General features: G+C 38.4%; 1 protein-coding gene across 3 annotated transcripts in view; it reads right to left on the reverse strand.

Moving 5' to 3' along the window:
- Positions 1-27,589, reverse strand: part of ZBTB20 (zinc finger and BTB domain containing 20) — an 853,596-nt gene that overhangs the window by 489,682 nt on the left and 336,325 nt on the right. Inside the window, exon 1 of one of the 3 annotated variants that reach the window (XM_014546953.1) lies at positions 6,838-7,213. The exons of 1 other annotated variant lie outside the window; for it this stretch is intronic. The gene's annotated coding sequence lies outside the window, so the exon portion shown is untranslated. One more of the 3 variants, XM_014546954.1, reaches the window with a different exon arrangement.

Consider the following 27,589-nt stretch of genomic DNA (forward strand, 5'->3'; position numbering starts at 1 on the left):
TGCGTGTTCAGAAGAATACTGCATCTGTGATGTTCTATCCACATCAACTAGGTTTGGGACCCAGCTCATTTGTAAGCCCAGATCTGAAGACAGCTAATAGGAGTTAAAGTTCGAGTTGTTGCTATTCATTCATATTGCCTGCTAATTAAAGTGTTCCCTTCTGAGAAGACAGTGTGGCTGGATAATCCTAGGACATAATACATGCTCAAGAAAGAGTCTGATGAATGTTAACAACTGTTCCTAAAAGTGCTTAGTTAATAGGTGATTTTAATCTCCCAACCCCTTTAAAAAATATGTTGTCCTATTGTCTAAAATATTTTTACCAAGGGCATGTATTACTTAGGTTATCAGTTGAAAAATTATAACTTTAAAAATTCATTTTGTTTTGTTTTGCTATTAGGTTGCTAGGCTCAGTTAAACATGACACTCTCTGGGAAACCATTCCTCCTCTACTCTCTGATCTGTTCCTAGGACAGCACAGTGTGCCTTGTTCTGTCTTCCACAGAACCTTATCAAAACCACATACCGTTTTGTTCACTGTCCCCTCTACTTTATCTTTAGTCCCTTGAAGACTGACCTCATAACTTATCTACGTTTTAGACCCCCAGGAATCCTGAATGCTAGCATTAAGTTAAAAAACAACAACAATAACCAACCAATGAACAATACACACTAGAAGATTCAAAGAGAAGAAAAAGAATGATCTTGAGGTTGATTGTGCACACTTTTTGGTCCTTGAACACTTGGTTGACTGTGCACACTTTTTGGTGGCTTGTTTCTCCCCTTATATTATGTACAAGTCTTCATGAAAAAGAGCTTCCCACAGCAGAGGATAATTTGAATTGACTGGTATGTTCCCCAGAGAAGTTTATTAATGCACCAAGGAATATATATCTTTATTAATACACATACATACATATTATACAATAACATAAATATAACTGGAAGGGAGAAAGCAGTAGGCAATGTCTTCAAAATAAAGCTTATTATATTTAAATTACTTTACATTTTGTATTTAGTAATTTTATTCCCTCTCTACCCCTAATATGTTATATACCCTAATATACTTTATACCTAATATATATAATGAAAGTAGAAACTTTACTTTATTCACCACTGTATCCCTAGTTCCTAGAAGAGAGCCTGGTACCAAACACTCAATAAATATGTCTTGAAAGGAAAGGAAGAAAAGGAAAAAGAAATACAGACGTTCTAACAATATTCTTCATATTGATCTGAAAAATGATAGAGGGGGTGGATATCTCTGGTATTTTCCCAGGAAAACACGAATTGCCAATGAAATTTCAAGCTCTCATCCTATTCCTCAGACCACCAACACATTCCTTTATGCACAAGTTGTCCCTTCTAGCCTGTCCATACCCAATCTCTTGCACTGCTGAGACTTGGGAGCAGAGTATTAGGCGGAAGCAGCCCCATGTGCCAACAAGGGAGGCTCCAGCATGTCCCACAGGTCTGCTGAGCCCCCAGAGGGGCAGTAGAAAGAGATATGAAAGTCTTCATAATGTCAGGCACACTCACTCACAGATTTCTCTCCTTCTCTCAAAAAGTATCCTGGCCCTGGCCCATGTGGTTCAGTTGATTGAACATCATCCCATGCACCAAGACATCACTGATTCGATTCCAGGTCAGGGCACATGCCCAGGTTGTGGGCTCGATCCTCAGTAGGGGGTATACAGGAGGCAGCCTATAGATGTTTCTCTCTCATCCATGTTTCTCTCTCCCTCTCCCTTCCTCTCTCTTTAAAATTGGGTGGAAACTGATCTGCCAAATAACGTGTATGCATATATGCATAACCCATGAACACAGACAATAGTGTGGTGAAAACCTGGTGCAGAGTGCGGGGGCGGGCTAGAAGGGGTGAATGGGGGGAAAGAGGGGCATATTTGATACTTTCAACAATAAAGATTAAACATTTTTTAAAAATAAAATCAATAAAAACATTTTTTAAAAAAGATCCTAGTAACAAAACTCTGATGATGGAAGAAATAAAATTAGAAGGTCCCCATGATACATCCCATCCTATTCTGGGGGACACTGTCCCCTGGAGGGGAAAAAGGATGAACCTACAAGATTTTCTTATGTTTTGCAGCTTCCAAATTATAGCACAGCCCTACTATATGAAGCTATCAATGAATGTATACTTATACTGATAAAATACAATGGAAATTTTGAGTTTTACTCAAGAGGAGTTTAGGTGACCATTCATCCTAGTTTAGAAAAGATAATACCCTAGTAATAATAAATTATCCTGAATTATGAGTTTTTCTCAAAAAACAGACTGACTTGTTCTTTTTCATCTTTGTACCTCCATGCACAGCACCAACGTGTTTTCAATAAAAGACAAAACAGTAGTTTTCAATAAATGATAACTAAAAAATTGAAGAATGTTTCCTTATAATGGTGAGATATGGCTTAAAGGGTTCAAACAAATTCAGAGTATTTTCCTAAGCTAGATTTTTCCAGTTTTATTAGCAGGCAATCATTATTTATTATTGAACATGCATCAGTGTTAATATAATAAATCCTCACCAACTGTGGTATGGAAATCTTACCATTTTATGTTCACATACTAGAAATTTTAAAGTTAAAATATTGAAACAGTGGTTTTCAAACTTCAGTGTGCATTGCAAACCTGGGTAGCTTCCTAAACTACTGATCCCCAGGCACTATCCTCAGAACTTCTAATTCAGAAATTCTGGAATGGGGTCCAGGACTCTTCCTTTGGACAACCACCCTAGGTAATTATGATACAGGTGGTCCTTTGACTACTTACTTTGGATTGGGCTGTAAAGGAAATATGAAAAGAAATCTTTATGCTTCACTTTTTCAATGTGGAGAAAAGTCTAGCTTATTCAATGTGACTTAACCATTAAAATTACTTGTGAAAAGACGATGCAATATGCTAAGACTTTTGAAAATGAACCAAGAGAAGGTACAAGGGCAAGAAATTATACATTTCTAGCCAGAAGGGGATCTTTTCTAAAACTTCACAAAGATTGACAGTGTGTTTAAAGTAAAAGTGGGAGAAGTATGGCAGCCATGCAGCAATATTTATGAACAACTTAGGGAAGCAATGTTGATTCAACAGGTTTATTTTGATAAAATGTGTTTTAATGGCTATTATAAAAGTGGATGCCTTTTAAATCGTAGATGTACTATAAGATATGTATGTTTATATTTATATAAGAGAATTGTTTAAAAAAATCCTTCTTTGCCATAGCTGGTTTGTCTCAGTGGATAGAGCATCAGACTAAAGGGTCCCAGTTCAATTCCTGTCAAGGGCACGCACCTGGGTTGCAGGCTCGGTTCCTGGCGCATCGGAGAGGCAACCAATGGTGTGTCTCTCTCACATAGATGTTTCTCTCTGTCTCTCCCCTTTCCTTCCACTCTCTCTAAAAATCAATGGAAAAATATCCTTGGATGAGGATTAACAACAACAGAAAGTCCCTCTTTAACTCCCTATTTACCATAAGATCTTGGCCTTGCCAACATCATTGCTTCCCTCACCGCCCTCCCTGAGATGTATCTCCTGGAATTGGAAGTCTGCCCCTCCACACCTGTCCCAGGGAAGGCACTGTTCTGCTCTGCCCTGACCTCTAGGTCTCTGCAGCCTATAATTATTTTCATGGGAGTTGTCTCAGCACTGAGTTCTCTAAATTCAGAGTCTGTCATTTTTCAGGAGCTCTAGTTAATGAATGATGGAAATTATTGTATTATTCTTATGAATGTTGTAAATTGCATAACCTGTCATAGTTTTCCCCTTGACTTAGCTGAAGTAAAATGCAAAGACAAATGCATAGCATTTTACTAAATGTAGTTTGTGTGTTGACTTCAGTCCTGACTCCATTTTTATATCCTTGACCTTGTTTATTGTTTTGTTTTATTTTATCTTTCTTATCTACTTCTAATTCATGTATTTTACTGTATTATCTGTTTCTTTTTATTTGTCAGCCATTTTAATTACCATATTGGAGCAATGTGGCTGATATAAATAAAGAAACCAAACCAAAAAAAAAAATTGTGTGTGTGTGTTAGATATATATATATCAAACACACCTCAAGTATAAAATAAAAACTAACCTCCTCAAATAATGGAGATATTTTGTAGTCCTTGTGCTATGAGGCTCGCTTGATTATTAATAGGATTGTAATTTAAGGAGGCATAAAATTAAATACCACTGTGAGGAGATCCATATGAAATTGGACAAAGGTATTTTCCACACCAGATTATTTTTCTGACATCCTTAAGTCCTGAAAGCCAACTATAGCTGTGTTAAAAGCTGTGTGTTCAATCTCCAGACTGACTGTACATAAAAAGTCCAGAGGCTTAATAAGCCAAAGTAATAATTTTGAAAATATTTTTATTTTAAAAATGATATATGTATGCATGTAATAAAATATGTACATCCTATTGACTTACATGTATTTGAAACATATATATGTGTGTGTGTGTATATATATATATATATATATATATATATGCATATTTTTAACTTAGAATCTTCAAACCAAACAACTGAGTCCTTTGTCTCCATTATTATTCTCTTTAAATAATTTTCATTAAGTAACAAATAGTGATAAGTAATCTCAACACTGAAAGCTGATCTTCAGGCTGGGTTTAGCTTATTTTCTGCATTTCTGATTATTAAGATCCAGCTAGTCTAAACCTGGTTCAATAAAACTCAGATAAGTTAGAAGAACTCTAATTGGGCACTAGGTATCTTAACAATGATACTCATCTTGATGTGTCTTTGTATGACCAGTCTGGGCTGAAATAGTATTATGTTTCAGACCTAAAAATGATTTTTGCTCTAGTATTAATTTCTGAATCTCATATCCTTCCAGATACCAAAGGAATTCAGTACTACTCTATAATAATGCCAAGTAGTGCTCATTTTTTGCCCCCCCTCCACAGCATGGGCAACCAATAGCTGATTCATACTTCTATTACATCACAGTTGGACTACAGAGTGCTTTCAGTCTGACCTCTGCATGCCTCTTGCAACTCATCTGTAGATAGTCCAGAGCTAGCAGCTGGACTTCATTTTTGTTCCAGCAGTCACCATTTTATAATGTTTCTCCAATTTACTGTGAGTTTCACTATTGACAAGTAAATCCCAAACTCCAAAAGGTATTTAAATTTAGTGCGTTAAATCACAGAGGAAATATTACCATTAACTTGCCATAGATTCATGTCATTCAACTACATTTTATTATTTATTACCCATATATCAAAAGGGTGTAATGATACTATTCTACCACAGAAGACTAGTGAAATACTTAGCAAAAGTAAGTGGTTACAAAACACTTTTAAAAATCAAAGTGCTGTATATTTTTAATCTTGCATAGGACTCTGGTTCAATTTTTGAGCCTTTCCAAGTCCTCGTAATTTTGTGGTATCCATAATAAAGCAGGCAGATGGTTTAGTCTCTGAACATATGCTTTAAATGCCCCCTTTGCAATATCAAAATAATGGACCAAATTGTGCCCTCAAATAACCACGAGAAACTTTAAAAAGGCTGCCTCTTGAAATCTGAAGACAAAATGTTATCCAGTGAGAATTAAACCTTAAAAAATATGTTTCTTAAACCTTCTTATATGCTCTATTCTACATACTAAGGTAAACTATATTTTAAAAAAACATAGAATAGAGCAGGGAAGAATCTTAATCAGCACAATATTGTATGGTTCAAGAAATATACTAGAAGGCAAATATAAGTGTAATATACTTATATTTTAAAATTCTGATTCTCTAAAACCTAATGAGAGTCATCTGATTTAATTTCTGGGTGATTGCCAGATTTTCATTTTTATTATTATTCCTATTACTATCATGTAGATGCTTTATTGTTAAAGCACTTTGCAATTATTAATTAGTTAATTTAGTTTAAATTATGTTTTTGCATTTGTTTTAAATCCATGTTATTCTTAGTTATTACAACCCTAAAATGCTATTTCGCCAGCCAGTTATTCTCATTTGAAAAATAGTTTGTTGTCGATGAAAGCACATTTTACAGGTTTTCACAGGATATGAAATTTATCCTCAGTGGATATACATGTTTTAATAATGCTGTTCACATAATCTAGCTATACTTAGGAGAGTATCTCTGTTTCTTAATGTCTACATTGTATACATAGAATGAGACTTTATTTCCATACTTACCATATTTTTATGTATTTAAATTTGGTTTTGGAAAAGCCTCTAAACTAGTTTCACTTATCTCAAAATGTCCACAAATCTTAGCAGTCTGATCAACATTTCAGATAAAAAGACCACACAATTGACAATAAGAACACTTTGCTTATTACAGAAGCCCAAAGCCCAAGTAACTACGTATTCCAAAAACGTAATGTCCCTTTCAAATTTTCAACAAGGACTAGCTTGGTGCTAATGTAAAACAGAATTTACTTTAAAAATAAATGCAACAGTTGTACCCAAATGTCTGAGACACTGTTAAGACAGGTCATTATTAACGAGGTTGAGAATAACTCAAAATTCTTAAATCAAACCATAATCTCATACATATATCCACAAATATCTGAGCAAAGTTTATAACTATTATTGGGGCAAAACATTAATTTTCTTCTACTGATAAAGACATAAAGTAACTGAGAAAACCCTCCCTGCTTCTCATTTCTCTAACTTTCACAACAAATGCAGCACTGAAACTAAATTCTCAGTCCACTTAGAAATACGCCGAGCAGTATTCCAATAAACAACAAATGGATTTTTAAAAACTCACCATATTCAAAATTTCCCCATCTTCCCCGCTTCCCTTGTTCTTTCACTTTCCATGCACACACAATCACACTTACCTGCACAAGTCTGAAACATCAGTCTATATATATTTTTTGAAATGCACTCTGTACCGATGCATTTTTCTGTGTTTCTTTCTAACCCTCGGGAATGTTAAGAATTTAGGAAGAGAGCCACAGCTTAAGAGAGCAATTATTTGCCAGTAAATACTCAATTTGCTTGTCCTGTGATTTTTCTTCTAACTTGAATATTCAGTAATCCGTCCCTGACTGCGTCACGAGCACAAAAAGTCTTTTCTCCAAAGGAGAACACTTTCGCCAATCAACCTTCAGCCATGCCAGGGCACAGCTCGTCAGGGTGATTTGTTAGCTTTAATTAATAATTCCTCACGCTGGCCACTTTAACAAATAATGCAGTGAACCTGGGATGCTAGATGGCTATGATTCAGGCAGATAAAACTACAGTGAAAAGGGGGTGGGGAGGAGGGAAGGGGGGAATCAGACACCGTTTATAAACACCTCTAATCATACTCTTTCAGCTTACAATATAGAGGGCATCTCAGCTGAATTACCATGCTATGTCCACCAATTTGTATTCAGATGGGAGCCATATGTTCCTCCACTCTATCTGCTAAGGCCTCCTGGGTGCCAACGCAGGCATCGGGTAGACAACATTTACAAAAGAGGTCTCCAGCCTCCAGATTGCAAAAGTTTACTGCAGGGTGAGGTTGAGAAATCAGAAATATTCGGCACTTCTCAGTGAGCCTGAGTAACAGTCTAGAAACACAGAGGTAAGGATTGGAATGTCAGCTTTACTTGTAGCTCCTTGTCTGATACTGGGCATTTATTTATTTCCCTTTTTTAAAAATCTTATACCTCATTTCAAAACAGATAACAATAATGGCTGATTTGTTCAGGCATTCCACAAGCATTTTTTGAATCCCAACTATATGCCAAGCGCTGTATTAAATGCCGAGAAGTTTTTTGAAAGTAAGAATTTTCCAGTTAACTGACGCAACTGTATTTTTATGAACACACAGATAACGTGCCTGAACAAAGCCACCAAACAGGTGGCACATGAATAAAAATATTCATAACACTATCTGTGTGGTTGAACCAAGTAGTAAGTACTAGAGAGCACAGATGAATTTGTGTGCAAAAGTGATTCTCAAAGTGAAAACAAAAGCTACCAACAGGTTAAACATTATTTTTTTAGAAAATGTACTGAAAAGTGGCTAGAGCAGTCAGAAATATATCCATCTGATCATAGAAAATGTTAAAAGATTCACAAGCACTTGAGAAACATGCTAATACTTAGGAAATTTTGTTCATGTGCCTAATATGTGTGTGCGTGTGTGTGACTGCAAGTCATTAATTGATTGGACACGTATTTATTGAGCACCTACTCCATCGTAGGGATGGAATAATACCAGGTACTAAGAGATAAATAAAGCACAGCCTTTCAAGAAGCTCACCATTTTATCACTAGACTCTAAAAGAAAGAATACACACCTAAACAGAAAACTGTAATACAACATAGCAAGAGCACCGATACAAATATGCCTAAAAGTACAAGGCAGAGCTCCTAAAAGTGATGCATGAACTGTTTCTAAAGGCAGAGTTGGAATGCCAGTGTAGGAAGAACATTTGAACCCGTTCTAAAACTCTTACTAGAATGAGGTTATCATTTAGGAACTATGGTATTTAAAGCATGATAATTTTAGATCCATAATACTAAACATTTTGTGGTTTAAAAATAAATTGCTTAAGAATAAAAGGTTCCCCCAAACTAGACTATCTTGACCTGCTCAGAGAAGTATGCAGCACCTCTAGAACTGGTACAAATAGCAACAATATAGGTCTCTCTTACTTTCAGTGTGTTTTGTTTGTCTTAGATAAATAGGAAGCATTTGTGACACATGCTGTCTTTTTGCTTTCTATAATACATTTATCTTCTTTTCCAATATACATACTTGTACAGCTTCTATTTTCATAGTACCATATAAGATAAATCATATCTGTATGACCATTAGGATGGGGGAAATCTATAACCATTTAGTGATCACACACATAACTCTAAGCCAAAGAGTTCACTCTGCATGGTACTAAGGTTGAAATGTTGAATCAAAGAAATAATACCTCCAATCCCCAAAAAGGACTCTTTCGGAGTCAACAACTGCTCCTAAAAATTGCATAGCAGCACAGAACCACATACGATGGCAGCCCACTTCTCCCTTACTAAAACAGCATAGACTCTTAGCAGATAATTCAAAATCTTCCACATCCTCAGAAGCAGCATGAGATAGTGATTTAAAAAGTGGGGGAGGAGGAATTTGGTTTGAACTAGAGTTTGGCATTTGCTATCTGTATGTCCTTGGTCAAATTAATTAGGTTCTCTGAGGCTCAACTGTCTTATATCTAAAATGGTTTGTTATGAAAATTGAAGCAGGAAATGCATGTAGGTGTATAGCACAGAAACTAGTCCAGAATAGGTGCACAATATATAGTGCTTGAATTATTCAGAGTTAAAGCTTATCACATACTAAGATTTACTATTTGTGAACCAAATGACACATATATTATCTAAGTCTGCCTTGGACAATAAATGTAAATAAGTCTTAGCTAAAGCAAATTGCACTTGGTAGTCTGGTAGAATTGCCTTTGAAAATGTTAATAATGTAGTTGAAAAGGTTGTGTTTGTAGAAAACAGAGCTGACAGAGAAAATTGAGATAGATGACACAGGAATTTACCAGTTAATAATAGAAAAAATCTTACTTTTCCAAGTGGCTTATATAATATTATATTTTATTTAAATGGAGATGGAGAAGTTTACTTGGAATCATGGGGAAAGCAACCACTCAGTACAACCATACACTCTTCTCAGATAATCCAATGCTGCTAATTTAACTAACTCCCAGCTAACTACCAGCATTCTCCAACTCCAGGCTCTCTGATGCCCTCTCCACATACTTCTCTCTTAACATGAATTACTAGTAAATCCAGCCATCTCCAGTTCTTGACCTAATGTATGGAACAAATGTTAGTGAAATGCACATTTCATGTTGGTAAAGTTGGTTCCATCTAGGTGAAGTGGGGTATTTCTTCACGGAGGAGTCTGTAGAGGGGCTTCACAAAGGCTCATTTACTTGAATGTGTATGTAAAGTTTCTCCCTTAGGGATTCCTTTGGAATAAGGGACTGCCTATACCTTCCATTACTGGTTCTTACTTTATCGCCACTGGTGGAAACCAGGTCTGTATGGGAAACTAGCAGATAAGTTAATGAGCATAGGTACTGCCTGAGCCATCCTAATCTGAGCAGCAAATCCTGGGCCGGTAGAGCTTTCTAGAATCTGCTTATTTCCCAAAAGGAAATCATAATGAGTAGGAAGTGAAAATATGAAGACTACTTTATGTACTTTTAAGCCTGGATATCTGCATTGGTAACAATTTAGTAAACTTTTGGCCTGGTTTAGTCCCTGTTTCATTATTAACTAATTGTCTAAGTCTCCAGCCTTATATAGGGACATTTCTTCTTTGGGTTGAAAATGAAGACAAGCAGAAGTTACTACACGAACATTTCAAAGTAGATGCTACTTTGATAAACTTTCCCCCAATAAATTCCTTATATCAAGTTCGAAACTCATGCATTTGTACATAAATATATAAATACTTAATTTTGAAATGTCTTACTAAGTGATAACTAGATAATGAAGGAGAAAAAATATAATTAAATTCCAGTTTCAAATTTAGATTGTTGTCTAAACAAGAATTTTAGAAACCTAGTATTAGAAAATGGTTAAGTGGTGGTTGATATATTGTGCTATCCTAGGTTAAAAATCTATTTTTTTTCAAAAGTTCCTTGTCCTTTGAGGCATTCTTTCTCAGTGAAGGTTTCCAGCTTTCACAACTGTGAAAATTGGGATTTCTTGAAGGAGAAAAATGTTTCTTGTCAGAAAACTAGCCAGGACTAGTTCACAGAGTGAAGGAATCCAAGATCTTAACAGCTTTCCTGTGACCTTGCTTTATGATTTGCTACAAGTCATTTAATATCCCTATGTTTTGATTTTCTCACTTTTTATCTATGATACCTAAATGATGTTATTACAATAATGTGGAGCAAATTTCATATCACAGAGGATGTGTGAAAGCCCTAAATCCCAGAGTATCCGAACACTACTAATATCAAATTGGTAGAATGAGATTAACACCCTGTACAATCTTATATGTCATATTTAGCACCTCAGTGTCTACTTTTTCAGCTATAAAATGGGTATGTCATGTATACATTTTTACCAAATAGTGTATGGAAAGGCAGAAACTATTGCAAAATCTATTAAAATTTCTCAGCAAAAATTTTATACAAAGTAAAAAAAAAATTGACCAATATAATCAAGTCACTGAAGTTGATTTTCAAATATAGTAGAAGAATTGGTTTTAAAATATCGAGACATAAAATGAAGTAAATATTTCCAAGCATATTCAGATACTTATGAAAAAAGTATTAAAAGACAGGGAACAATACTGTCTTTTATTTGTATTGCTGGCTGCATTTTAGGTTGGATCCATGACTCCAGTAATGAGAAAACAGAATCAGGAAAAATAACTTTTAGCAAACTGTTGCATGATATAGAAAATAAAATGTATTCACTAATGGGTTGGCAGAAATGTTATATATGTACTTTTAGAACCAGAACTACTTAAGCAGCTTTTCTACTTGGCAGAGTCCTGTTTCTGAAGTGTCACCTCACAAACCCCTCCCACCTCTCTTTTTTTTGTCCTATAATGCCAGGTGGGAGTAATGACCAAAGGGAGGGCAAGACAAACACAGGCACTCACTGTGGCAGGAACCACTCTAAGGATCAAAGAGCCGATTTGGCTATGCCTGCCAAAACTGGAACCACAGCGGGTGGCTCATCAGCAGGTGCCCTGAGAACCACATGGGCCACTCCTGGCAGGTCAGCACCCTCATCCTACTTGGGAGGACTACCTGCAAAGAACTAAATGTGGCCCTAACCGGTTTGGCTTAGTGGATAGAGCGTCGGCCTGCGGACTCAAGAGTCCCAGGTTCGATTCTGGTCAAGGGCATGTACCTTGGCTGCAGGCACATCCCCAGTAGGGGGCGTGCAGGAGGCAGCTGATTGACGTTTCTCGTTCATCGATGTTTCTAACTCTCTATCCCTCTCCCTTCCTCTCTGTAAAAAATCAATAAAATATTTTTAAAAAAGAACTAAATGTGCACATTTCCTTACCCACTCACAGCATTTGATTTCAACACAATTCTTTGCTAGGATTATGTTTATTGAATGATTTCAGTCTGATAGACACTATACAAGCCACATAAAAGCATAGTTCCTGTCCAGTCAAATTTCATATCCTATAAGAAAACTCTCATTTTCCTACACTGATGAGTAAAATCTGGGGCAACTAGTCAATAAGATAATTCAATTTCTAATATTTTTATCAAATATATTTCTTTAGTTTTTATGTCTGTCATGGGAAAATAATACATTAATACCTCAATTACCAGCATTCTCCAATGTACTTATAGATCTATCTTGATTTAACATGGTCAAGAATCCAGAAAAAAGAAAATAGAATCCTTAAGAAACAAAATGTTTCCAAAAATACATGTGATTGCCAAAGTCATCTTTATTCATCAATGAGACTTGATCTAGGAACCAATATATTCTCCCTTAATACACATGGGAAGATAGAACACTTCCAGAATAAATCACAGTGACAACTATCTACATATATATAAAACCCTAATATGCAAATAGACCGAACGGTGGAACAACCGAACAACTGGTCACAACCGAACAACCGGTTGCTATGACCAGCACTGACCACCAGGGGGCGCACACAGAACATAGCGGGCATCAGCCGCAGCGGGATGGTGGAGCAGGTGAGCAGGGGCACCAGACCAAGGCAGGGTGCTGGTCGCTGTCATCGGAGTGAGCCTCTGGTTTCTGAAAATTCTTTGCTCCCATGTGCTGCAGTCCCGCCCAGCGCTTGCACCTGCTGCCAGCACCAGCCCCGCTCGCACTCACTGCCAGCACTGGAGCCACTGCTCGCACCCGCTGCTGGTGCCCAGCAGCAGCCCCGATTGCCCCTCAGGACTTCTCCACCTCCCTCTGCTCCTGAGGGGCGATCAGGGCAGCAGCTGCAGATGGCACCCGCTGATGGCACTGGCCTTGCTTGAACCTGCTGCTGGCCCCAGCCACAATCACTCTGTGCTGTCAGCAGGTGTGAGTGGGGCTGGTGCCATCAGCAAATGGGAGTGACGGCAGTGGGAGCAGGGCTGCTGGCAGAGAGGGGCCAGAGGGCTGTGGCGGGAGGGGCTGGGCGGGGGTGCAGAGGATGGGCTGAGACCACCCTTGTGCCCACCACAGCCTCGCTGCCCACAATTCCTTTCAAGGTGCACAAATTCGTGCACTGAGCCCCTAGTATGAAATAATCTGAACCTCTGAATGAAGAGGAGGCAGAGTGGGTAGGGGAGGGATGACGTATCCAAGGCTGAGAACTACTTTGACCTTGAAACACGTCCATAATTGAGTCCTGCAGAAATCAGTGTGGTAGAGCTCTAAACAAAAAAATAATGTTCACAATTTTTATGGGTTAAATTGTATTCCCTCAAAATTCATACCCCCATTACCTCAGAATGTGACCTTATTTGGAAACAGGGTCATTGCAGGTATAATTAGATAAGGTGGGCTCATAATCCAGTATAACTGTGTCCTGCGGATTTGGACACAGACATGCACACAGGTGAACACTATGAAAAGGTGAAGGCAGAGATCAGGGAGATACTTCCACAAGCCATGGAACACCAGGCTGCCAGTGAACCATCAGAAGTTTGACAGGAGGCATGCAACAGATTCAGTCTTACATCCCTCAAAGGAAACCAACCCTGTAATGCCTTGATCTCTAACCCAATACATTTTGTTGTTCAAGCACCCAGTTTGTGGTACTTTGTTAAACCAGGCCTAGAAAACTAATACAATAACGTAAAGATTAAATCATGTTCAGGACACTTTAAGAAAGTTGAAAAATATAAGATTCATTGCAAAAAAAGTATCATTAATATGCTTTAAATAAATAAACCATTTTATGTTTGAGTGGCATCTAGGTGACTAACAAAGGTGGAACATACACTCTCTAATTTTTGCGAATGCAACAAGATATCACCACTTTACTAAAAAGACAAAGTGATACGCACTCTATAGAAGACATCAAAGAAAGAGTCTGCAACCTCTAAGAAGTATTTTGACTAGCAAAGCAGATAAATGTGAATTTATTTTTGTTTGTTTAAAATACATAGCCTAATGAGTGCGGAATGGTTACCAAGAGAAGTTATTGATAGAAAAGAGGCTGTCTATGTAGAAGAGAACTATTAAGAAATGGGATTTTAGTCTAGATCATAATTAAGAGGTATTCGTCTAGATGAGAAGTTACAGATGATTCTAAGTATGAGGAATATTGGGGGGATGTAAGAAGATGGAGGCAAAGCAAGAATAAGAGGAAAGTTATGGAAACAGGAGGAGAGGAAATATGAGGAGGCTAGCTGGGATTGACAGTGAAACAATCTGACATGGTCACAGAAAATAATAAAAAGTCTGCAGGCTAAAAGAAAGACAAGACAGGGTTGCACTCCTGTATTCTGAACAAGAACAAAGTTAAAAACATCTAGTGCAACAATTAATGTCTCTTTAAAACTAGTGCTCTGAATGCTTTTGTGTGAACAAGGCTCTGCCTTGATTTTTCTTTAAAAAGATACAATAGTGGAATGGAAACATTTTTTTCTTTAAGTGAAAGCTAAGTAGTTATGGCAGGTAGGTCAAGGAAGAAATACTTCATGGAACAGGAAGCTGTAACTTTACAATGTGTTCCCTGGAGAAGTTAAAAGAAAAAAAAAGATCAAAATAGCCCCAGAAAATTTGTTTGTTGTGTTAAATAGCTTTAAAATCCTACCTCTCCTAATTCTTCTTAACATTTTATTCAGCCAGTTATCAACTTAATCGGCAGAAAGAAAAATCAACTTGACTTTTTGATAGCCAAGTCAATCCACCTGGAAAATTCAAATCCTACAAGAACAGGGCATAGGGGAAACTGCAGAGCAACGTTTTGAACTGCCAACAGAAATCCATAATAACAGTCATCTTTTTCTTGCTTTCCCAAAATCATTCTCTAAAAAAAGAATTAATGACGGTACAAAGAGAGTCTTGGATGAAATGATGGAGTCTCTCTTCACTCCTATGGTAATAGGAAGTTTTTATTCAAGACAGCCAAAGCTGGAATCTTTTTCTATTCTTCACCGAAGTTGGAGACGGCCCTGCCTGCATCTCTAAAAATAACTTAGACCACTGAAAAAAATTACAGTGTAATTTCATCAATTTCTATGTTAATTCACAAATCAATTAATTATTTGTTTTATTTATTAATTGGGGAAATTTTAGCATAGATGATAATTATAAAGTAGAAAACAAAATGTTGAAAAAGAAGATGAGAGATATTTTTATATGGATATTACCTCATTAGGCATTTTTTAAAATGGGGGGCAGGGCTTACTCAAAATAACCTTTGCTTAAACTATCTTCTCTGAAGAGTACTTGAAAAGGAAAAGAAAAAAAAAGGACTATGGGGAAGAGGAAGGAAGGAAGGAGGGGAGGAAAGGAAAGGGAATAACAGAAATTACAAACTAGTAAATTTACCTGAATTTATCTCTAATATCCAAAGCAACCCTTACATCTTAGACATCAAAACCCACCTTGGGTAAAACTGTAAAGTGTAGATAACTTTGTCCCCAGTTCCTCTCCCTTATCTCCCTTTGACCTTGTTTCCTTTTGACTTTCTTAGCCCTTTCTTCAATCTTATCAAAAGATTTTTTCTGGTCCCTTTCCCCAGGGTGCTAGAATATTTCTCCTTAATTTCAGTTGTAAACTAAATGAGGTCCTTATTCAACTTGGATTTTTACTACTGCATCTTTTGTCTACCTTGCCAACCCCTGAATCAAAATGCTGCCTCCTACCTGACCAATTTCACTACGGTTTGTGTCATGCTTTCACATATCAGATCATACTCTCTTATATACCAGTGAAAGACTGGAGATTTTCCTATTTCTTGGAAAGTTATAACTGCATTTATCTCAGCCCTCCATGTACATCATCTCTGCTAATATTTTAGTAATCTCATTGCTGGTTCACTCAATCTTACTTCCTTTTTCCAGTTGGTCTATCACTATGGTTTCTAGCATGCTTTGTGGAGAATAAAAGGGTGTTGAGGCCTAGAACCTGTACCATAAATCAGAAAACCTCCGCTCTAGCTCAGGCAATTTTGGTCAGCTTGGTTTTTCCTGTGCCCTAGCCATTGTATTTATCAAGTGAGAAAAAAAAAAAAAAAAGAAAAGAAAAAGAAAAAAACCACTCTACCAAGCTCAATGACATATATAAGGATAGATGTTTAAATTCTTAGGAGTAAACATATGGATACATTTTATATGTATTCAAACTAAGTATTTACTTCTACTTCTAGAGAAAAAAAAAGAGTATTAAGAAATTCTTAATGGGGGTGACCCATTCTTCTTGAATTGATCTGTGGTAGGCAAGATAATTACATCCCAAAAATGTTCACATTCTAATACCCAGAACCTCCATTACACAGCAAAATGTTAGGTTACTTGGAAAAGGAACTTTGTAGATGTAATTAAGATTATGGACTTTTGCCCTAGCCAGTTTGGCTCAGTGGATAGAGCATCAGCCTGTGGACTAAAGGGTACTGGGTTTGATTCCAGTCAAGGGCACATACCTGGGTTGTGGGATCAATCCTCAGTAGGGAGCCTGCAGGAGCAGACAATCAATGATTCTCTCTCATCATTGATATTTTTATCTCTCTCTCCCTCTCCCTTCCTCTCTGAAATCAATAATAAATAAATAAATAAGTAAATAAAATAAAGTTTTTCTTTAAAAAAATTATGGACTTTAAAATAGGAAGAGAATCCTAGATTATCCAAGGGGGCCCAATCTATTTACCTTAAAAGCAGAGAACTTTTTCTGGCTGAAATTTTGGGGGAAAATATTGTAGAGGGAAAGTCTGAGAGATTCCAAGTATGATAATAATTCAAGGCACTCTGGCTGGCTCTGAGATATAGGATCCTGCATGTAAGAAGCTAAGGATGGCCTCCAGCTGACAGCCATCAAAGAAATGGAGATCTTGTTCCCACAACCACAAGAATTGAATGAGCTTGGAAAAGGATTCTTCCCAGTGCCCCTAATAAATAATCCAACCAACTGACATCTTGATTTTGGTCTTATAAAACTGGGACCAAGAAAGCTGGTTGAGCCAACTCAAGCTTCTGTTCTATAGAATTATGAAATAATAAATTTGTAATGTTATAAGCTGATAAGTTTGTGGTCATATGTTATAGCAGCAATAGGAAAGTAATAGACCATTTCAGTTCAATGGCCAATGGACATAATAGTTTAAAATTACATAATAAAGAGTTGGATCAGAAACTACTATTAACCAATGTCACCCCAATAAATTTAATTAAAAAAAGAAAAAGAAAAACACAGCCCTGTCCGGTGTGCTCAGCGGTTAGAACGTCTCCCATGCACCAAAGAGTCTTGGGTTTGATTCCCAGGCAAGGACACATACCTAGGTTGCAGGTTCAATCCCTGGCTCCAGTCCAGACTCATGCAGGAGGCAACCAATTAATGTGTGTCTCTCACATTGATGTTCCTTTCTTTATCTCTTTCCCGTTCTTCCACTCTAAAACTCAATGGAAAAACTATCCTCCAGTGAGGAATATTTTAACAGAGAGTTCTTGGTACTACAAACACATTTTTTTCTTGATTTTCCTTTTTTTCAATCATTTTCACTGATAAAGTGTAATAATACAGAACTGAAGGACAAACAAAGATCATGAGGAGTGCAGAGTGTCCTCTCCAAGTTGCTTCACAAATGCGCCTTTTCCTCACAGGCAAGAATACTACATTATTGGTGCTTCACTGCTCACAACACCTAAATCCACTGTCTTGAAAATGGAAACGAGAAATCTGACAATAGTTCAAAGGATTATAAAGACTGATGATAACAACCTATGAAGTGATAATGAAAACAAGACAAAGAAGATCCAAGCAATCCTATTCAAAATTCACAGATCATATGGATACTAGGGTTTGCTTTCACCACTACATGAGCTGTCTCACCACGATGCACTTAAAGGAAATTATTTGCAAAGCTACAATTATGTATTTTATATGGCATCACCAGAGCTATCTTTCAAATATACCTTTCAAAATGAATTTTCTTTCTTATTCACATTTTTCACAAAGCCAGTTTCTGGTCTCAACTGAACAAAAGAATATTGTCAAAAAGACAATGATTTCTGGTGATCTTTTTCAGCATGGAAGGTTTAGAGAACTTTGACCTTTGAAGAATTACTCAACTTTAGAACCTAAAACTTTTGGAGGTATAACAACAACATGCTGAAAACATCTACTTTCGCAATCAACTGGAAATGACTCTCATGTTAAAGGGTAAATTCTCAGCAGGTTATACATATTCCACTTCATAATTATATCACAGTATGAAATAATACAAAAGAAAATAGACGGAAAATAAATATAGCGATTACTAAATTCTTGTAGAAACAGGATAAATGCAGTTATTTTTTTTTTCTGTAGAGACAGAAAACACATTGAGGCACAAACTACTAACACCATACCTTGCAGCTTTCTTTTTGTATTCCATGAGGCCAAAACAGGAAGCATAGTTCTACAAGACTGGTTAAGAGGAGTGTGGGAAGAAGGAGGCCACTTGAGGAAAAAGCACTCACCTTTCTCTTCTTTTGAACACTATGTTCTGCTTCCTACAGGTCCCTAGAAACTTATTAAAAACTTTGGGCATCTTATAAAGATATCATAATTTTGAGGGGCTTTGAGGTTCAGGCAGAGCAAATTAATCCCCATTTTATATCCGTCCCAATTTAATATTTCTAAAGGGAGTGAATAATAATAAATCTTGCCAACTCTCTTTTTTAGGGCTATTCAGATACTAAGTAAACCAAGAACATTTTAAAATGCAATCTCATAAAAATCTGGTTTGCTTAACCTTCTCTCCTTCTTAAAAAAATAAGGCATAATGTTCCTTTTTTTGTTAATTAATTCATTTTAGACAATTCCTTAAATTTTCATTTTAATAATTTTTTGTGTGGGTGCATTAATTACTTTCAAAGACGCTTTACAACTGTTACCTATTAAAAGCCTTTGTTAGTGAAAAAAAAAGAAAAACTTCCAGCATGCCCCCTCCCTTCTCCATTTTGAGCAGGTCCTTGCTATCAACTGCTGGAGTATGTTCGCTTTGCACCTAGAGCTATAATTATTTTGCTTTAATTTTACAAAACCTTTTGTTCCATTCCCACGAGCCCACCTGATCCTTATATTACACCAGCTCTATTAAAACACTCATGCAGAACAAAGCATGGCTGTACTGATTCATAAGTAACTTTTTTTCCTCAGTAAAATGCCACTGGCTAGGGTTCGAGACATAGTCCTGAGCTTTACGCTCCTCTGCCAATTTTCATGTTAGAGCAAAGAAAAAAATATGTTGTTTCAGAGGCGGTATTCTTGCCCAACATCCTTTCTTTGCATCTCTGTATTTTGTTTTTTTAAAATATTTTGTTATACTTAATTTTACTCTGCAAAAATTAATAAGTGATACAATGTTGAGGATGGTTAGGTGTATTAAAGGATTGTAATCATGTTGAAATTTCCTTTAGTGTTTTGGTTAAGTTCTTTTTAAAATCACTTTTGTTGGCCTCTTTAATTTTCCTTTTCTCTCCTTACTCCACCCCTTTTCCTTGAGATCTTGCAACACATGTGGGCTTTTGGCAGAAGAAAATTGCAGTGACTCATCAAGAGAATTGTTTGTTTGCTCTAAGGAGCACCCTGAGGACCCTCTGGGCTGCACACGGAGCCCTTTGATCCTAGGAAATTTATTTCTTCCAGATGTTTTCCCCACAGCCACCTTTCTGCAATGTCCCTCTTCATTATGTAGCATAAGAATAAACACTCAAGACCCACTGCTTTGGCATACAGTTTTCCTGAATAGAGTGTGACAGGGAGTTAACATTTGATTGAGCTATAGGGTTCTCTGTGCCTTAGGCGCAATGATAGAGAAAGGTTAACAGTGAGAAAAGCAGAACTGGGTTTCTTCAGGCAACTGTCCTCAGAGTTAGGATAGAAATTATGTGGGCCAGTCCAAAGAAAATATACAAATCTGCAGACCATTGCTCATGGACGAGCCTTATGCAATCCTATAAAGTCTTAATGCTTGGATCTGCTATGTCATTTGTCCAATTGTTCCATCTAAAGTACAGAGAGTGCATAGGAAATTTAAATATTTGGACATTACTCATATTTTCTTGGTTTGGCTGAGGGTGCTGGCAGAAAAGACAAGGCAGGAGACGGAGAGTAGGTGCACAGGTTCAGGTGGTGTAGTGGGCTGAACACTGTTCCCTCCAAATAATATCTACATCCTCAACCCTGGGTCCTATGAATGTTACCTTACATGGCAGGAAAGGACTTTGCAGATGCAATGAAGTTAAGGTTTTGAGAAAAGGTGGTTATTCTGGATTATCTATATGGGCCCTAAATGTAATCACATGTATCTTTATAATAGGGATATTTCACCCAGACACAGGAGGACAAGTCAATGAGACGATGGAAGCAGAGATTTAAGTGATGCAGCCACAAGCCAAGAAATGTTGGAAGTCACCCAGAAGCTGGAAAAGGCAATGAAACACACTCCCCTAGATCCTCCAGAAGAAACACTGCCCTGCCAACATTTTGATTTTAGCCCAGTGATACTGATTTTGGAACTCTGGGCTCCACAATTGTGAGAAAATGAATTTCTGATGTTTTAAGTCAACAAGTTTGTAGTAATTTATTAAAGCAGCCATGGGAAACTAATACAAGATCATGTTTTAAGACTCCATTGTTCAGCATACTCCTGAAATCACCAGTCCTAGGTTGATGGAGTGGAAAGGAAGATTGGAAAATAGGTTGCCAAGATTTAAAGACAAAGTTCTTTGTGAATATGCAGGAGTTCTTATGGAACTTGTGATCTACAGCAAAATGAGAATGAAACTAAATAGGGCAAAGAGAATACATGAGGGCATTTAATGGATTATTCATATTGTCAATGAAAATGTTCCAATTTTCTAAGACTAGTTTGCATATTTTATCACATAGGACAAATCTATCATATTTTCCCTTTGAAATAAATGTTTACATATAATACATTGCCAGTCATTTTCCCCTAAATTAATTGTCAGTATAATGCACTTTAGTGATAATTGATTTGGCATGTATACACTATATTGGACACATATGTACTATACTATAAAAATGAAGGTCCTCTGTCTGCACTTGAGGTAACTTTTCTACAGCTATTCAATAACAACTGATTTTTAAAGATTAACCCAAAGATAGTTTAGTACCTCAACCCAATAATTCTTAAATAGATGCATTAAAACCATAACCTAAAACTGGAAAAGTCCAACAGCAAAAAGTCTATTATATGATTAAACTGCCCAGTTTATCACTTTATCAAGTTCATCATAAAAAAATCTATAGTAGCTGCATCATTAAAAAGGATAAGGAAGTCTTCTCACTTCCCATGATACTTTTAAACTATTGGGCTTTTCAACAACCAAATCATTAATCTGCATAATCAACATGAAGTCAGTAGACCTAGACCACTGATAAATATGAAGAAATGAAGTTTTATAGAGCCAAAAGTGATTCTGGATTAATTAGCAAATAAGAAGAACAGAGAAAATCAAGAATACTGACTCTATTCTCTAGGAATGGAGTTTACCTTTGAAAAGTAAATAGAGACTGAGTTTTCCTTTTGAAGATAAACCCCAATGACAGGATATGTAAAAGATTACCATTTATATTTTACTACTTTCATACTATTAACACTGACTATTCATTTGACAGTAGGTTTAATAACAGAAAGAACAAAATACTTTATTTTTAACAAAATAAACAAATGAAAAACTGATGTTTAATACAACTATTGCACAGAAGAAATATATCCCAGGTCATTCAAATTACCAGGAAGCTAAAGAAACTTGTAGGTATCCCCATGCACCTACATTTTAAAAAGCAGGTATAATAAGAATCTTAGTGCATTGCCTTTTCCCTTCCCTACCACTACCAACTGTATCCTGACCTAAAGCCATTCAGGGTCTCAGGACTCCAAGAGATTCACTCTGAAGAGCAGCCAATGTAAAGTCCACCTGCATATTCCAGTGTCCCATTGTTTTATTTGCTTTAACGCCATGTGCACCCTATATTTGGAAAGACAGAATGCATATCATTGAGCTGTGGTGTAGGTTTTCAAAGTACCATATAATTATAGTTTTCTTTACTTATTTATTAACCCTTCCAACAACCCAGAAAGCAATTGTTAACATTCCCATTTATTTACCTTCCTACCTGTTTCTATGAGTTCCTAGAGAGCAGGGAACATGTTGTTCTCTTAACTAGTTCCTCTTAGCTTTATGACACTCAATAAGTTTTTAAGGGATAACGAGTTAACATATTAATTTGAGACACAGGAGAATAGGTAGCTAGGATAAGTGTAAATTGGCCCGTTTAACTCTGCAAACATTGTAATAAAACATTGAGTGCTGAAGAGATAAAACATAAATAATTTTTAAAAAATCATAATACAAAAGTGCCTAGCGCCTTTAGCATAATGATCCGGAAAGCTACTAATCTGTACTGTTCCATAACAAATATGCTGTACCATAACAAATATGAAGGAGGAGTTGAGTATGCTATACTGTGCTGTGAGGGAGAAGTGGTTGAGTTGTATGTGGTGTTAAAAATCAAGAATCAAGGACATTTGGAAAGATATAATATACTTGCATACCTTTTAAATGAACAAGGACTTGCCTCTAGCATTTTAGTCGTCATGTTTCTGAAACTTGCATTAATCAAAGTCCCAGGTTATCAGTTACTTAGTATAAATTTTCCAATAAATACCCCTTGATTATGCACTTAGATCTTCAAAGTGAGTAAATTTGTATTGCCCCTTCCACACAGGCAAATTACACAACAAATGTAAAATTAGTATCTTTTTCTTTGAAGCAATTTATTGAAATTTTAAAAAAATTTGTAATGATTATAACCAGACTTTAAATTCTGGATAAAAATTTTCTACATCATTGCCTGTCATGATGTGTGCTGGTTACAGATTACTGTATATATTTTTTCTTCATAGGAATAGGATCTTCATCAAATATATAGATAGATCATAGAGTCTTCCCAGAGGGACTTGTAGATCATCTAATCCAACCTCTCATTTTACAATATGTGAGTGTTTTAACAAAGCCTACTTTAAGATTTGCATTGAGATAAAATGACTGTTATGTGGAAAAGCGAAGCAAAGAAGGGCTTAAAGGTAGAAGGTTGGTGCAGGAGAATCGAAAAAGAAAGGAGAAAGGCTTTGTCACGGGAGGTAAAGTACTAAGCTGGGATGTATTCTCTTATATGCATCTATGTCTTTGCTGGAGACTGGCTTAAATATTACAAAGATGGTAGCATCCTTTTTTAAAAAAAAATTGCTTAGATTATTAGCATATAAACAGTTTGGACAGATTTACATCTAGGGAATCACATATCATATCACCTTTCATTTCCCCAGCATATGCAAATTGAAGGAAAACACAAGGGCCATTGTTAAAATCTCTTTTAAAATAAAAATTATTCCACAAAAAAAAACAGAGAAAATGTGAATATTTTTAGATTTATATAAAGATAAGTTATAATTTGGCATTTTGCTACTACAGAGTAGGTAAACTTGTTAAAAGTGCAGGCTCTAGAATCAGACTTCCTGGGACTGAACCTTGGCTCTGTCACCTACTTGACCTTGGGTAAATGTATCTTTTTCTGTGCCTTAGTTTTCTCACCAGTAAAATTAGTATAATAATAGTAACTATATAAAAGAGCTGTAGTAGGGATAGAATGACATAATCCTATATAATAAAAGCCTAATATGCAAATTGTCCCCTCCACTGGAGTTCTGCTGGGAGTTCCACCACTCCACCAGTCATTATGATGTGCACTGACCACCAGGGGGCAGACGCTCCAACTGATAGGTTAGCTTGCTGAGGGCACTGGTGGGCTGGACTGGAAAGTGAGGTGTGAGGTGAGAGCCTTCAGGAAGCTCCCAGAGTTTAGCCAGAGCCCTAGGCGGAGGCGGGTGGGGGTGGGAGCCAGGAGGGACCTGGTGGTGTGGGAGGCTGCTACATGTGATCTGAGAGCCCTGGACTACACAGCCCTCCGAAGCCTGTGGCATTCTCAGCGTGCAATGTATAATCTTCAGAGCTGCTTCTTTTTATTTGTTAAGTTTCACTAACTACTCCAGGAGAGTGGGTAGCACCATTACAGGGGGGAAAGGCCAAGCGCACCTGCCTGAGGCCAAGGGGCTGCCAAGGGGCTGAGGGTGACAGCTGCGCAGGGGCCTAGAAAAGCTGCTGGGTGGGGGCAGCCAAGGAGCCTGGTGCCTCTCCCACAGGACAGGCTCCACATCCCTCCCTCCTCCTCCCCGTGACCCATCACCCCAGCTCTCCTCTGAGGCCCTGCCTGGGCTCACCCAACACAGCTTCACACCTGCTGTAAAGTCCGCACAGCCCCGCCTCACACAGCCCTGTTCCGCCCCACACAGCCTTTGGGGAGCTCTTCCTCAGGAGGAGAAAGGGAGAGGGTGCAGACAGGAGGTCACAGGAGGAGGGGGCAGAGCAGGGCCCACCAAGTTAGATGGAGGGGAGGGAGGGAGACCCCCCCCCAGGACTGGAGACAGAGATGGGCAGGGAAGGTGGGCCGTGTGGAAGCGTCGCCCTTGGTTGAAGTAGAAATCCTGACCCCGTTTTACAGACCCCAGCAGAGTGTGTGTGTGTGTGTGTGTGTGTGTGTGTGTGTGTGTGTGTGTAGGGCGAAGACAAAAGAGGGTGTGAGGGGACTGGATGGATGGAGACTAGTGATGTTTGATTCATGGCCTATTTATTTTTATTTTGTTAATATATTTTTATGATTTCAGAGAGGAAGGCAGAGGGAGAGATAGAAAAATCAATGATGAGAGAGAATCGATCTGCTGCCTCCCACACGCCCCCTACTGGGGATTGAGCCCATAACCCAGGAATGTGCCCTTGACCAGAATCGAACTCAGGACCATAGGCCGTGGCTCTATCCACTGAGCCAAACCATCTAGGGCGACCCATGGCCTATTTAAAACCACTGCAGTAGGCTGAGCAGGGGTCTTACCACGATGGTGTTACCTGATAATGAGGGTGTCTCTCCTTATGTGGGATAATCGGAACTGCAACAAAGTAAAGACATACTCATGGAGCCTGAAAAGGGTTTCCATGCACACGATGCAATTGACTTCATGTGGCAGCTGAAGAAGGTGAGCAGAGCCTTGGAAGACATGAGGTCTCCAAGACCAGGGGCTGGAGGGAAAGTGCGTGCTGAGCATTCTGTACCGTGAGTTACAATCTATATATATAAAAGCCTAATATGCTAAGTGTCCGACCGAGTGGTTGACCGACTAGTCGCTATGATGTGCACTGACCACCAGGGGGAAGATGCTCTGACTAGTAGGTTAGCTTGTTACTGGGGTTCGGCTGATCGGGACTGGGAGAGACAGGGCAGGACACAACCTGGAGCCCTTCCGTGGTCCCTCCCATGGTCCCTCCCTGGCCACTGGCCATGATGGGCTCCAATAAGGACTGGGCAAGATGGCCAGCCAGGTGGAGGGACCCCACCCTTGCACACATTTCATGCACCAGGCCTCTAGTTTTACACATAAATCTCTCAGAACAGGGACTGGCACATAGTAATTACTCAGTAAATGCTAGCTGTTACTACTTATATGCACAAACCTATTAAATATTTTTTGGGGTAAGGATATAAATATAAACATCTCATTAATGAGAGTTGTTTCAGTATTCTTTCAATTAGTTGCCTAGTTTAATTCATGCCCATATTTCTTCTCAGTATGAATAATAAAATGAAGAAAGGTTTACTGAGAAGTGTTTATCATTATTTTAAAAGGAATAAACTAAAAGTGGCACTCTGTTCTAGCTAAAAGCAACTGAGAGGTGATGCTTCCAGGGAAAGGAGAAAGGGAGGGAACAGGAGAGGCTTAGCAGGGTGCAAGTATCTTCTGATGTGGGGGAAAACAAAAGAACACTAAGTGGGCAAATAGAGGTGTTGACTCTTCAGCAAGCAATTGCCCCACTTATATGACCCCACAGTATCTCATTCATGTCTCAAAGCAATTAACCTTCTACTTGTCATTATCTTTTTACATATGCTTTCTCCTTTACACAGTGATCTACTTGAGGGGAAAAAAATTGTTCTATTCATTGCTGTTCAATAGTTGCTCAGTAAAATATTTACATGGCTAAACTACCGAATCAGTAACAACTACTTCAATGGGACTCTTCCCATTGTAGGTAGTGATTCCCAAAGGCAGAGCTAAGACTCTCACAGGCACTCCTACACAACCGAGGGAAGTATTGAGCTAGAACTGACTGGTCATTAAGGTACTGGTAATGGATCTCTGATCTCTGTTCTGGGGATAAATTCACTCGGTAAGCATAACATATTTTTGAAGTGCAAACATTTATAAGTTTTGTGAAATTTTTTAACCATAACTTTCTTTTTATGTTTTAATTAGAGGCTGCATGAAATTCATGCACGGGGGTGGTGGTGGTGGTGTTCCTCAGCCAACCTGCATCCTCTCTAATCTGGGACCCCTCGGGGGATGTCCCACTGCCGGTTTAGGCCAGATGAGGGATTGGGCCTAAACCGGCAGTCGGACATCCCTCTCACAATCTGGTACTGCTGGCTCCTAACCACTCATCTGCCTGCCTGCCTGATTGCCCCTAACCACTCCCCTGCCAGCCTGATTGACGCCTAACTGCTCCCCTGGCGGCCTGGTCACCCACAACTGTCCTCCCCTGCCGGCCATCTTATGGCGGCCGTTTTGTGACAATGTCGTGCGACGGTGTCGCATGATGCCACCTAGGCTTTTATTATATAGGACTAGAGGCCCGATGCACAAAATTTGTGCACGGGGAGAGTCCCTCAATCTGGCCTGCACTATCTCCAACCTGGGACCGCTGGCTCCTAACTGCTTGCCTGCCTGCCTGCCTGATCTCCCTTAATCACTCTGCCTGCCTGCCTGATCGCTCCTAACCCCTCTGCCTGCCAGCCTGATCACCCCTACCTTGCAGCCCTGCCGGCCTGATTGACCCTCACTTGCTCCCTTGCTGGCCTGATCGCCCCTAAACTGCAATATGACCTCCCTCTGCAGGAGGCTACCTGGCAATCAGGGGAAGGTGCCGCTCCCATTACCCCACTGCTGCTGCCACTGCCAGCCTGAGCCTCGGCCCTCGCAGCCGCTGCGGCTTTGTGTGGGATGCGGCTACAGTGTTTTGGACAGGTTCAAGCCTTGGACTAATGAGAGGGCACAGTCCTCTCGTGGCCATGTGCAAGTCCCAGCTTGGAGGGCAGAGCCTTCCTAGCACAATTATAGCCAACAGCTGTAGTTGTAAGCTTGAGCCTGTGGTCTGAACATGTGGCCCCACGTGCCTGAGTGATAGAGTTTAGGTGCATGTAATTGAGTGGGACTGAAACCCACGAGAATGTTGTAAACAACTTGATCACGCCCTTACTTTGCCTCGTGGCATCTGCTATAAAATAAAGACATGGCTTGTGGGTGCTGGCGCT

This window comes from Myotis brandtii, unplaced genomic scaffold, assembly GCF_000412655.1.
Source record: "Myotis brandtii unplaced genomic scaffold, ASM41265v1 scaffold46, whole genome shotgun sequence".
Lineage (NCBI taxonomy): Eukaryota > Metazoa > Chordata > Mammalia > Chiroptera > Vespertilionidae > Myotis > Myotis brandtii.